Below are 12,585 nucleotides of genomic sequence, written 5' to 3'. Positions count from 1 at the left end.
GTAGCATATAAGAAGCCGAAGCTCCTGTACCAAGATGTCTGAACACATGGTATATGCACATGCGCCGATCAGCGTGCAGACAAAGGGAGATCCGAATAGCAGACGCCCACAACAACTGGCTAAAATAGAGCAAAGGGGTGGCGCATATACCATGTGTTCAGACATCTTGGTACAGGAGCTTCGGCTTCTTATATGCTACTGCGCATGCGCCGGCGTCCTCAAGATTTCCGGTCCTCTGGCTGCAATCACGCTTGGCGTTTCCACCATCCCTGGACACCAGCTGTTTCTCTACATATTATGACAACTAAGGTATTTAAGCTGCATGCACGCTCACTGCATTTACTGCTCCTGAAGAAGCCAGGTTTCCTGGCGACACGCGTCGGGCGTTCTGTGTCCTGGTCGGCCCCCTCCCCTCGCTCCCCTCTTTGCTTATCTTGCACCGTGCTGTTGCCCTTCACAGGGACATGAGTTGGGACAATTCTCTCAGGTTGTATAGCTTATTGGATTACTCAGTGCCATCTATTTAATTGTTCAGGGCCATTCAGGCCTTTGTCTGTATTGGTCTTATACGTAGTTTTGCATTCTTTGATAGGCCCTTATTTTCAGGCTTCTACCAAATTCTGACTGCTCCAGCTTAATGCTTTGTAATTTATCAACCTGGGATACACCTGTATGTTCTATGAAGATAACATCACAATATCTTCTGTGACTAGGTGCCAGTGGTCTACTAAGATCCTTTTGTGGTGTGGGGTCTGACTAGGACATGACCTTATTATAGGTCAATGTACTTTCTTTTGTTTGTATTTGTATTTTTAGATGTTTTTAAACCTTTTTGCAGTGTTTTGTGCTTTGTCTAAATAAAAATTCATTGATATTTGAAGTATTTTTATGTGTGGTGATCCCCGTCCTTTGCATGCTTCCTTCTTTCTTGTTTTGGCCCTTATTGACCAGCTTGTTATAGATTGGGATCAGGGAGGGTAGAGACTGCTTTTACATTATAACCACTTCAAAGAGATATATATACTGCCTAGAAATATGGCATGCTTCAAAGAGTAATAACACATCCAAAAAAGAAAATGGAAGCAAATGGCCATAAAATATACAGAATTTTTATTTGAACATTCTTTAAAAACATACGAATTTTCATTTGACAAATAGTAAAAAGTGGGGATAAAACTATACAAAACAACCGCCAAATACCATACAGGTAAATAAGTTACATTTAATAATAAATGCAAAAGAAGGCAAAAGATAGTGGAGATGAATATCCAACAATTATAAGTAGATGAAATATATAGATATTATTCACCAAAAAATGCACGTGCTCCCTAATGTACCCATAATAGGATGCATAAAAAATTGGCCGATTATGACAGTGCAATAAAGAAGGGCCCAATTTTCCTTTGTTAGCTATATTACCACAATGGTTTCAATAGGATGGAAAACAAGGGCCCAAAGACTTAATGACCAAAAGGGGATCCAATATTTGCACAGATGAACTGGGACAGCATAAGAAGGTGCATACCTATAGAATTTACCTGCGGGTAGTGGCAGTGACCCGGACGCGCGTTTCGCGTGTGGCTTCGTCTGCGGGGATAGTATGACCAGCTTGTTATAGATTGGGATCAGGGAGGGTAGAGACTGCTTTTACATTATAACATTTCCCGAGATGATCTCTTACAGCCCAAAATAAAATAAAGACAACTTTCTGTTGGGTGGAAAATAGACACAGCTTTAATTTATAATTTTTTTTTATTACAAACACCACAATCACATGAACCAAATTTTAACTCCTGTAACAACTCTCAACAAATCTGTCACTGTACCCAATGAGCATGTATTACAAAGGCCCAAAATTTACTGCCAAGGGAGGAGGTCAAAAAACCTCTTTGACCCTCCGACCACTGCCACCCAACAAGGATAAGACATATATCAGACCTTCCTGCAAACTGTTTAACAATATATCATTACCTACGGTGTTCAAATGATCGCCATCGGCCAGCAGAAGATCTCCATTATCACCTCTCAACATACGATGCCGAATGGCCACCCCTCCTGTAGAATGCATGAAATGAGATACTCACATATTCAGCAATCTCCGTGCCCTCTCCAAAGCCTCAAAGTCATATGCTCCCCTCCAACATTTACAAGGCACCACTTCAGACCAAACTAAGATGCATTTTTGGAGGAAAGAATCTCTTAAACCATGTACAATCAGATTTTATGATCCCAATGAGTTCAGACAACTTTATTTTACCCAAATCATTTCCCCCCACGTGTATGACTAAGACAATGGGTTTCACACATAACTTGTTAATCGCTTCAATCCAACAGAGCATCTGGAACCACCAAAACCCGCAATAACCTTCCCAATGAAAAACGTCTCCTTCTTGACCTAAGTTCAGGCTCAAAGGGCGCACACTCGCCTGTTTCTCCGCCCAATATATGAACGAATGGCTGGTGATCCATACATGAGGCAGTGATGTATCTGCAAAATAAACCAAAAACAGAACTCACTATCACCACCTTACAACTAGTGTTGAGCGATACCGTCCGATACTTGAAAGTATCGGTATCGGAAAGTGTCGGCCGATACCGGCAAAGTATCGGATCCAATCCGATACCGATACCCGATACCAATACAAGTCAATGGGACTCAAGTATCGGACGGTATTCCTGATGGTTCCCAGGGTCTGAAGGAGAGGAAACTCTCCTTCAGGCCCTGGGAACCATATTAATGTGTAAAATAAAGAATTAAAATAAAAAATATTGCTATACTCACCTCTCCGACGCAGCCTGGACCTCAGCGAGGGAACCGGCAGCGTTGTTTGCTTAAAATTCGCGCTTTTCTTTCCTTACGTGAAGTCCCGGCTTGTGATTGGTCGCGTGCCGCCCATGTGACCGCAACGCAACCAATCACAGCAAGCCGTGACGTAATTTCAGGTCATTCAGTATTTTAAAATTACGCTCCGGCTTTGTGATTGGTTGCGTCGCAGTCACATGGGCGACGCAACCAATCACAGCAAGCCGTGACGTAATTTCAGGTCCTTAAGGATTTTAAAATTACGTCCCGGCTTTGTGATTGGTTGCGTCGCAGTCACATGGGCGACGCAACCAATCACAAGCCGTGACGTCACGGGAGGCTGGACACGCGCGCATTTTAAAATGCGCGCGAGTCCAGCCTCCCGTGACGTCCCGGCTTGTGATTGGTTGCGTCGCTGTCAACCAATCAAAAGCCGGGAAGCCATTTTAAAATGTGCGCGTGTCCAGCCTCCCGGCTTGTGATTGGTTGACCGCGATGCAACCAATCACAAGCCGGGACGTCACGGGAGGCTGGACAAGCGCGCATTTTAAAATGCGCGCGTGTCCAGCCTCCCGGCTTGTGATTGGTTGACCACGATGCAACCAATCACAAGCCGGGACGTCACGGGAGGCTGGACAAGCGCGCATTTTAAAATGCACGCGTGTCCAGCCTCCCGTGACGTCACGGCTTGTGATTGGTTGCGTCGCCCATGTGACTGCGACGCAACCAATCACAAAGCCGGGACGTAATTTTAAAATCCTTAAGGACCTGAAATTACGTCACGGCTTGCTGTGATTGGTTGCGTCGCCCATGTGACTGCGACGCAACCAATCACAAGCCGGGACTTCACGTAAAGGAAAGAAAAGCGCGAATTTTAAACAAAGAACGCTGCCGCTTCCCTCGGTAAGGTGCAGGCTGCGTCGGAGAGGTGAGTATAGCAATATTTTTTATTTTAATTCTCTCTTTTACACATTTTTACATTAATGTTGTTTCGATACCGATACCCGATACCACAAAAGTATCGGATCTCGGTATCGGAATTCCGATACCCGCAAGTATCGGCCGATACCCGATACTTGCGGTATCGGAATGCTCAACACTACTTACAACAAATAAGGTCTCACATACGTCCGAAAATATGAAGATTTCCATCTCCCCGGCTGCCTTATTGATTCCTCACCAAGACCTACAGCATTAGCTCCATAGCCGCTCCTATCCTGAAAGATTGCATCCCAAACTGCAACGCATCCTTACCAACCTGCGTTAAGAACACTTTGAATATGGTTTTGAAGTGATACAGAGTCAGAGATGCACCTGATTCGTGAACCAAGAATCAAGCCCAAGCCGAATGTTGGACCATATATCGCTTCACTATTTGAACCGGACAAAATTGACTGCCTAGCGCTTTTATCATGAGCCAAAAAACTTTTCCTTCCTGATCCATTTTAGACTTATGCTGCACACATTTAAACAGCCTTGACGAATGATAACGTCACCTGATGCCAAACCGCCCACGCCTTTTGCACTCGGTGAAACTAATTCTCTGACATGCAGTGCTGCGAAAAAAGCCAAAGAGAAAGCAAACATGTCTGGGACCCTCACCTAGCTGCCCACCTTAAGCTTCTTGCACCCTACATCAGACATGCAGTCTTTTGTAGCAATAGAGGGGGGGCTGCTATGCAAGCTGGACTGCCTACCTGAGGTAAAAAGCAGCAACACTGTTTACCATGTCATAAAAACCTAAGTCCTTTATTTAAGAAAGCTTTTCATGGACAAGGGTTTTGAGGGCAGGACGAATGCAGGTATACAGGCAAAAGACACACTCCCTTTTGATAAAGCTTACGCGAAATGCGCATCAGGGGTGGATCCGGTCCCTGGGCATCGTGTTACATTCACCATGGGTAAGCTCTGCTGCTATTAGATGCATTGTAATATATTTTTTCTCTCCTCAGTGTTAGCACTGGCTTATACAATAGCCTGAGGGGTTTTTCTTATATTTAGAACATCTAGCTTTAGGAGTAATACTCCAGTTACGCAAACTGTGTTTACACTTGATGCTGGATGCTTCTATGGTCTGCATTAGGGTTGAGCGACCTTTAGTTTTTTAGGGTCGAGTCGGGTTTTGTGAAACCCGACTGTCTTAAAAGTCGAGTCGAGTGAAATCGGCCGACCACCGTGAAAAGTCGGGTTTCGGCCGAAACATGAAACCCAATGAAGGAAATTATCATTCTTATTAATTTTCTCTCTCTCTCTCTCTCTCTCTCTCTCTCTCTCTCCCCCTCCGTCCCAGCACAGAAAATTTCGTACTGCACATTCCAAATCCCTACTGCGCACAAGCGATAACATGACGATAGGCGTTCACTCCCCTAAGACCTATGTCATCACTCTGCCCACGCTCATTCATTGGCAGAAAAAATGGCGCTAAACGCGTCATACGAAACGCGACTTTGGCGCCAAGATCGCGTACCGCATGGCCGACCCCGCACAGGGATCGGGTCGGGTTTCATGAGACGCCGACTTTGCCAAAAGTCGGCGACTTATGAAAATGAACGACCCGTTTCGCTCAACCCTAGTCTGCATGATTAATAGTGATATATTACAAGCACCATGGTGATACACAATTGTTTTTCATGCCCAGGTGTCACTTGTTTGCTACTAGGGTCTCTTTTGTTCTTTTTGATTATGTTAATTTATGTAATGGTATTTATAATAAAATTTATATATCTTTTTACCTAATTTATGTGTATGGAACTCTGATTTGTTTGTTTTTGAAATGTGTATTGGGAGTATACACCTACTATCTAGACACTTTATGGGCAAATATTTAGAATCACTGGGACATTACTTGTCATATGGGATTGGGACCCATATTCCTTCTGTGAGTTTGAGTACAATACAGGCAAAAGAACAGGACTTTTTTCTCTATTTTAGATTGCTACACAAGTGATTTTCCAAACAAGCACCTGCATCATCGTGATTTCAACCAGCAAAGTGTCGCCGACTCAAAGCCCACCTACTCCACCAGTAAGTAGACTGTTTCTTAGTGCCATTCTATTTTTTTCCCTTTTTGGTCTACCTGAGGTAAACCATGCTGCTGTCCATCCTGCAGCTCCTCTCACAGTAGACTCAGCATCAGTGACAGGGGAAGCCCTGCCCTCTCCTTCCCAGACCGATGACCACAGTTTATGATGACAGGACCTTCTCCAGCTGCCTTGGCAATGGCAGGTCCCATGTCTCCCGATGCTGCCGGCACCACCAGCCATGGGTGGTCTGAATGCTGTGTAGCATTTACCAACGACATGCGTCTGCGGGTCTTGCGGCGATGATGTCATCAGTATCAGCTTTGCGGTGTCTGTGCGAGTGGGATGCACAGCTCGCACAGTTCTCAGGCAGGGCTTGAGGACAGGTGGTTCGGTGCCCGAACCCTCCAATGAGGCCTACCCCAAACTGCAGAAGAGCCATCTCTTCCAAGTCGGGTAGGATCTGCTGCACTCTGCTGCTGTGTCCTTGCCAGAACCTCCAGGAACCATGAGGAACCTTCATGAGCTACCTGCTCAAGCACCATTCCTTCCAGGGCATCAGCCATTCTGATACCTGCTCTGCTCCCAGTGTTTTTCCTCAGGAAAAAAGGTAGGAAGGGGGGGGGGAACTTTCCTGCTCAATCCTATATACCCCTTTGACCCTCCCTCTTTCCCTTATTACCAATAGCCTTCCCCAAGGCCACTATTCAAAAATATCATCCCCTCGTATTTAAATAATTAACCCTAGCAGCCCCTGGCACATTCATTAATCATTATTGTGCCTGCAAGGGTTATAAAAAATTTTTTTTTAGAAATTTACATCAGATAGGATTTTGTAAGCCTCTCTACAATAGTCGCTCTGGTTTTGAATCACAATACAATATTTGCCGGTCTGATGACTAGATTTTCATTTTGACTTAGAGAAAAAAGGTTATTCTCCTCTGATATTGTTAGATTATTTTTTTATTGCAATGAAATCTCAATTTTGACTCACGTTTACTGGTGAGAGCTTTTAATTTATCTGAGACAATATCATGGAAAGTGTGGATGTGGTGCCCTTTGCTTTCTGTAGGGTAGAAGTCAGATTTAGTTTTGACATCTACATGGGAACCAGTGTTCCCCAGTAGGGTTGAGCGACTTTCATTTTTTTAAGATCGAGTCGGGTTTTGCGAAACCCGACTTTGTCCAAAGTCGAGTCGAGTGCAGTCGGCCGATTATCGCGAAAAGTCGGGGATCGACCGAAACATGAAACCCAATGCAAGTCAATGGGGAAGCATATTCGGCAGTGAGTGGAGGCCAGGAAAACACCTACAGTGCCCATTTTAATGCCAAAAACATCCATTCTTGTTTCTGAAGCTTGTCAATCTTAATTAACTTTATAATAATAGTTGGGCATTGGAAATTGGGGGTCATTTGGCAAAAGTTGTGGGGGTTAAGGCTGTTTCAAGGTTTTAGTGGGCCCAGGAAACGTGGACTACGTCACGGCGGTGGAGCAGGGAGAGGTAAGTATTTCAACGTTGCAAGTGCTGTGATCCTGAGCAAGCAGGGGGGGCCCACTCGTTCGCATTGGCACTGGCACAGGGCCCCTCAAAGTACAGCAGTGTGTTTGCACGGCGGGGGCGCCTCCCACCGGCAGCGACACTTTTGCGTACTCTGAGGGGCCCTGTGCCTGTGACGTCGCCAACGAGTATGCCACCTACCTGTTAAAGAAACCTGCACTTTCATCTGCACCTTCCTCTTTGTCCCTGTGTAAGGTGGTATAGTATGCGGGAAGGGGAACCTGACTTTCAGCAGGGTCAGATTGTGGCTGTGTAGCGTGCAAGGGGAATGTAGTGGTCTGGGTCAAAGTACCACAAGACTCATGTAGCACCGGCTGGGCAATGGGCAGGATGAGGAGGAAACACTGATACAGGGCCAAATAATAAAGTGGGCTAAATGCAATTCAAAATTGGTAACAGGACTAACCAGGCAGCGTTGCTTAGTTCAGTGGAGGACAACTGTAATGAGAGACAGACACAGTTAGTAGGCCCAAATAATAAAGTGGGCAAAATAAAGTTCAAAATTGGTAACAGGAGTAAACAGGCGGCACTGCTTTGTTCAGTGGAGGAGAACACCTTTGAGCGGCAGACACCGTTAGTAGGCCCAACCCAACTAGTAGGCCCTATGCAGTTTAATATTACAAATGAAGGCCGAAAGCCTGAAGATTAAAGGTCAAGAAAATAACACAGGACAACACCAAGGTGCGGCACACACCGTTAGTAGGCCCCAACCACCAAATTTTTAAAAAACAGCACTTAATGAGAGCCAGAAGGTTGAAGCTCAGATTTATACAGTGGAGGACAACACCAGGGAGCGGCAGACACCGTTAGTAGGCCCCAACCACCAATTTTTTTTTTTTTAAAAAGCACTTAATAAGAGCCAGAAGGTTGAAGCTCAGATTTATACAGTGGAGGACAACACCACGGAGCGGCAGACACCATTAGTAGGCCCCAACCACCAAATTTTTAAAAAACAGCACTTAATGAGAGCCAGAAGGTTGAAGCTCAGATTTATACAGTGGAGGACAACACCAGGGAGCGGCAGACACCGTTAGTAGGCCCCAACCACCAATTTTTTTTTAAAAAGCACTTAGTGAGAGCCAGAAGGTTGAAGCTCAGATTTATACAGTGGAGGACAACACCAGGGAGCGGCAGACACCGTTAGTAGGCCCCAACCACCAAATTTTTTTTAAAAAGCACTTAGTGAGAGCCAGAAGGTTGAAGCTCAGATTTATACAGTGGAGGACAACACCAGGGAGCGGCAGACACCGTTAGTAGGCCCCAACCACCAAATTTTTAAAAAACAGCACTTAATGAGAGCCAGAAGGTTGAAGCTCAGATTTATACAGTGGAGGACAATTTGAATTAGGGACTGTAGACAGACTTAGTAGGCTGTCCCCTGTGGACCATGCATCCACCACATTAACCCATTGCGCCGTAATGGACACGTAACCTTCCGTGGCCATGCCTACAGGTCCATGCGTCTGTTGTCAGGTGCACCTTTGTACTCACAGATTGCCAGAGTGCATGGACAATGCGGTCTTTTACATGCTGGTGGAGGGTTGGGATGGCTTTTCTCGCAAAAGAAGTGTCGACTGGTTAGCTTGTAGCGTGGTACAGCGTAGTCCATCATGGCTTTATTAATATTAAATAAAATATATAAATAGGCTCTATGAACTTTTAAATAGGTTCCAGGGGTACACGGGCAGCATTGGTGTGGTCAGCGGAGGACGATTGCAAGGAGGGACCGCAGACAGGCTTACTAGGCCTAAAATAAATAAAAATAGGCTCAATGCAGTTTTAAATAGGTTACATGGGTACACAGGCAGCATTGTTGTTGTCAGTGGAGGAGGATTGCAAGGAGGGACCGCAGACAGGCTTACTAGGCCTAAAATAAATAAAAATAGGCTCAAGGCACTTAGAGTTATCTCGCATGGGTACACAGGCAGCATTGTTGTGGTCAGTGGAGAAGGATTGCAAGGAGGGACCGCAGACAGGCTTACTAGGCCTAAAATAAATAAAAATAGGCTCTATGCAGTTTTAAATAGGTTACATGGGTACACAGGCAGCATTGTTGTGGTCAGTGGAGGAGGATTGCAAGGAGGGACCTCAGACAGGCTTACTAGGCCTAAAATAAATAAAAATAGGCTCAAGGCACTTAGAGTTATCTCGCAGGGGTACACAGGCAGCATTGTTGTGGTCAGTGGAGGAGGATTGCAAGGAGGGACCGCAGACAGGCTTACTAGGCCTAAAATAAATAAAAATAGGCTCTATGCAGTTTTAAATAGGTTACATGGGTACACAGACAGCATTGTTGTGGTCAGTGGAGGGGGATTGCAAGGAGGGACCGCAGACAGGCTTACTAGGCCTAAAATAAATAAAAATAGGCTCAAGGCACTTAGAGTTATCTCGCAGGGGTACACAGGCAGCATTGTTGTGGTCAGTGGAGGAGGATTGCAAGGAGGGACCGCAGACAGGCTTACTAGGCCTAAAATAAATAAAAATAGGCTCTATGCAGTTTTAAATAGGTTACATGGGTACACAGGCAGCATTGTTGTGGTCAGTGGAGGAAGATTGCAAGGAGGGGCTCAAGGCACTTAGAGTTATCTCGCAGGGGTACACAGGCAGCATTGATGTGGTCAGCGGAGGACGATTGCAAGGAGTGTCTGACACAGTTAGTGCTCACAAAAAATAGATGTTAATGTCTCGCAAAACAACAACAACAAAAAAAAGTGTGGCATACTTAGGTACAGGGGTGGGCTCATCTGCTGACTTTCTGACATAGTAATTTAGCAGTAAGTATTTACTGGTGTCAATATAGGACACTGACCCAGACTACTTTAACTAGCATCATAGATGTCAACAAATTGGTATTGTCAGTTCCAGGCATTGAATGATGTCAGCGCATAGACTAAACATTGGTGGAGCTGTGAGAGATAATTTTGCACGTGGTAGAGCACAGTTTGAGCTGGGGGGGTGAACTCTCTTGTGGCCGGCGGTACCGTCCCAGGGCCCCACATATTACAACGGTGTGTCTGACGTTGGGTGCGCGCCACCACCGGCAGAGACACTTTATTGTACTATGAGGGACCCAGTGGCAGTGCCGTCGACCAAAAGCGGGCACACCCACCTCTTCAGACAAACGGCACTCTAACGGGTGCTTGCGCCAAGTGGCGAGACCACGGCCCCGTGGGGGGAGTTTTCCCGTAGAGGGAGGTGTAAACATGTCGTATGCTGGACAAACAGCTGCTGCAAATTAAGAGATTGGAACACTCAGTAAGACCAGTCCACAAGCAAGACCTTTTTATAGGAAAGCTAGGTGTCAGCCGGGAAAGGTGGGGCAAAATAATTTGAAATCCAGGAGTGGTTCATTTTAATGAAGGTTAGATCATCCACATTTTGGGTAGCCAGACGAGTCCCTTTTTCGGTTAATATTGAACCAGCAGCACTGAATACTCTTTCTGATAGCACACTAGCTGCTGGGCAAGCAAGCTCCTGCAATGCATATTCTGCCAATTCAGGCCAGGTGTCTAATTTGGATGCCCAGTAATCAAATGGGAATGACGGTTGAGGGAGAACATCGATAAGGGATGAAAAATAGTTAGTAACCATACTGGACAAATGTTGTCTCCTGTCACTTTGAATAGATGCTGCAGTACCTGTCCTGTCTGCGGTCATTGCGAAATCACTCCACAACCTGGTCAGAAAACCCCTCTGTCCAACGCCACTTCTGATTTGTGCACCTCTAACACCTCTGCCCTGTAGCCCCCTGCAGCTCATGTGAGAACCATCACCGGCGCTGTGTGCTGGGAATGCCTGAATCAAACGGTCTACAAGAGTTGCTTGTTTGGTTGCTAATATTTGTTCGAGGTTCTCATGTGGCATAATATTTTGCAATTTGCCTTTATAGCGAGGGTCAAGGATGCAGGCCAACCAGTAATCGTCATCGGTCATCATTTTAATAATGCGTGGGTCCCTTTTGAAGATACGTAAGGCATAATCCGCCATGTGGGCCAAAGTTCCAGTTGTCAAATCTGCGGTTGTGCTGGTTTGAGGGGCAGTTACAGGCAAATCTACGTCACTTGTCTCCCTTAAAAAAACAGAACCCGGCCTTGCAACGCCACTAATTTCTGTTGGCCCAGGAGAAGCTTCCTCATTAAAAAAGTACTCATCCCCATCATCCTCCTCGTCCTCCTCATCCTCTTCGTCCGCTACCGCGTCCTCTACACGGCCCTGACCAGACAATGGCTGACTGTCATCAAGGCTTTCCTCTTCCTCGGCTGCAGACACCTGCTCCTTTGTGTGCGTCAAACTTTGCATCAGCAGACGCATTAGGGGGATGCTCATGCTTATTATGGCGTTGTCTGCACTAACCAGCCGTGTGCATTCCTCAAAACACTGAAGGACTTGACACAGGTCTTGTAGCTTCGACCACTGCACACCTGACAACTCCATGTCTGCCATCCAACTGCCTGCCCATGTATCCTCCCACAAATACATAACAGCACGCCTCTGTTTGCACAGTCTCTGAAGCATGTGCAGTGTGGAGTTCCACCTTGTTGAAACGTCGATGATTAGGCGATGCTGGGGAAGGTTCAAAGACCGCTGATAGTTCTGCATACGGCTGGAGTGTACGGGCGAACGGCGGATATGCGAGCAAAGTCTGCGCACTTTGAGGAGCAGGTCGGGTAACCCCGGATAACTTTTCAGGAAGCACTGCACCACGAGGTTTAAGGTGTGAGCCAGGCAAGGAATGTGTTTCAGTTGGGAAAGTGCTATGGCAGCCATGAAATTCCTTCCGTTATCACTCACTACCTTGCCTGCCTCAAGATGTACAGTGCCCAGCCATGACTGATTTTCTTTCTGCAAGAACTCGGACAGAACTTCCGCGGTGTGTCTTTTGTCGCCCAAACACTTCATTGCCAATACAGCCTGCTGACGCTTGCCACTAGCTGTCCCATAATGGCACACCTGGTGTGCAACAGTGGCAGCTGCGGATGGAGTGGATGTGCGACTGCGGTCTGTGGACGAGCTCTCGCTTCTGCAGGAGGATGAGGAAGAGGAGGAGGGGGGGCGAACGCCTACAGCCAACTGTTTCTTTGACCGTGGGCTAGGCAGAACTGTCCCAATATTGCTGTCCCCTGTGGACCCTGCATCCACCACATTCACCCAGTGTGCCGTGATGGACACGTAACGTCCCTGGCCATGCCTACTGGTCCATGCA

The 12,585-nt window shown here is 46.3% G+C and overlaps 1 long non-coding RNA gene across 1 annotated transcript in view; it reads left to right on the top strand.

Annotated features, from left to right (window-relative positions):
- LOC143765289 (uncharacterized) overlaps positions 1-12,585 on the top strand; it is a 135,209-nt gene that overhangs the window by 58,390 nt on the left and 64,234 nt on the right. The window contains exon 3 of the long non-coding RNA XR_013213357.1: positions 5,735-5,827. This is a non-coding gene — a long non-coding RNA (uncharacterized LOC143765289). The remainder of the gene's footprint in view (positions 1-5,734; positions 5,828-12,585) is intronic.

This window comes from Ranitomeya variabilis, chromosome 1 (assembly GCF_051348905.1).
Source record: "Ranitomeya variabilis isolate aRanVar5 chromosome 1, aRanVar5.hap1, whole genome shotgun sequence".
NCBI lineage: Eukaryota > Metazoa > Chordata > Amphibia > Anura > Dendrobatidae > Ranitomeya > Ranitomeya variabilis.
This window is presented reverse-complemented; position numbering and strand designations above follow the sequence as displayed.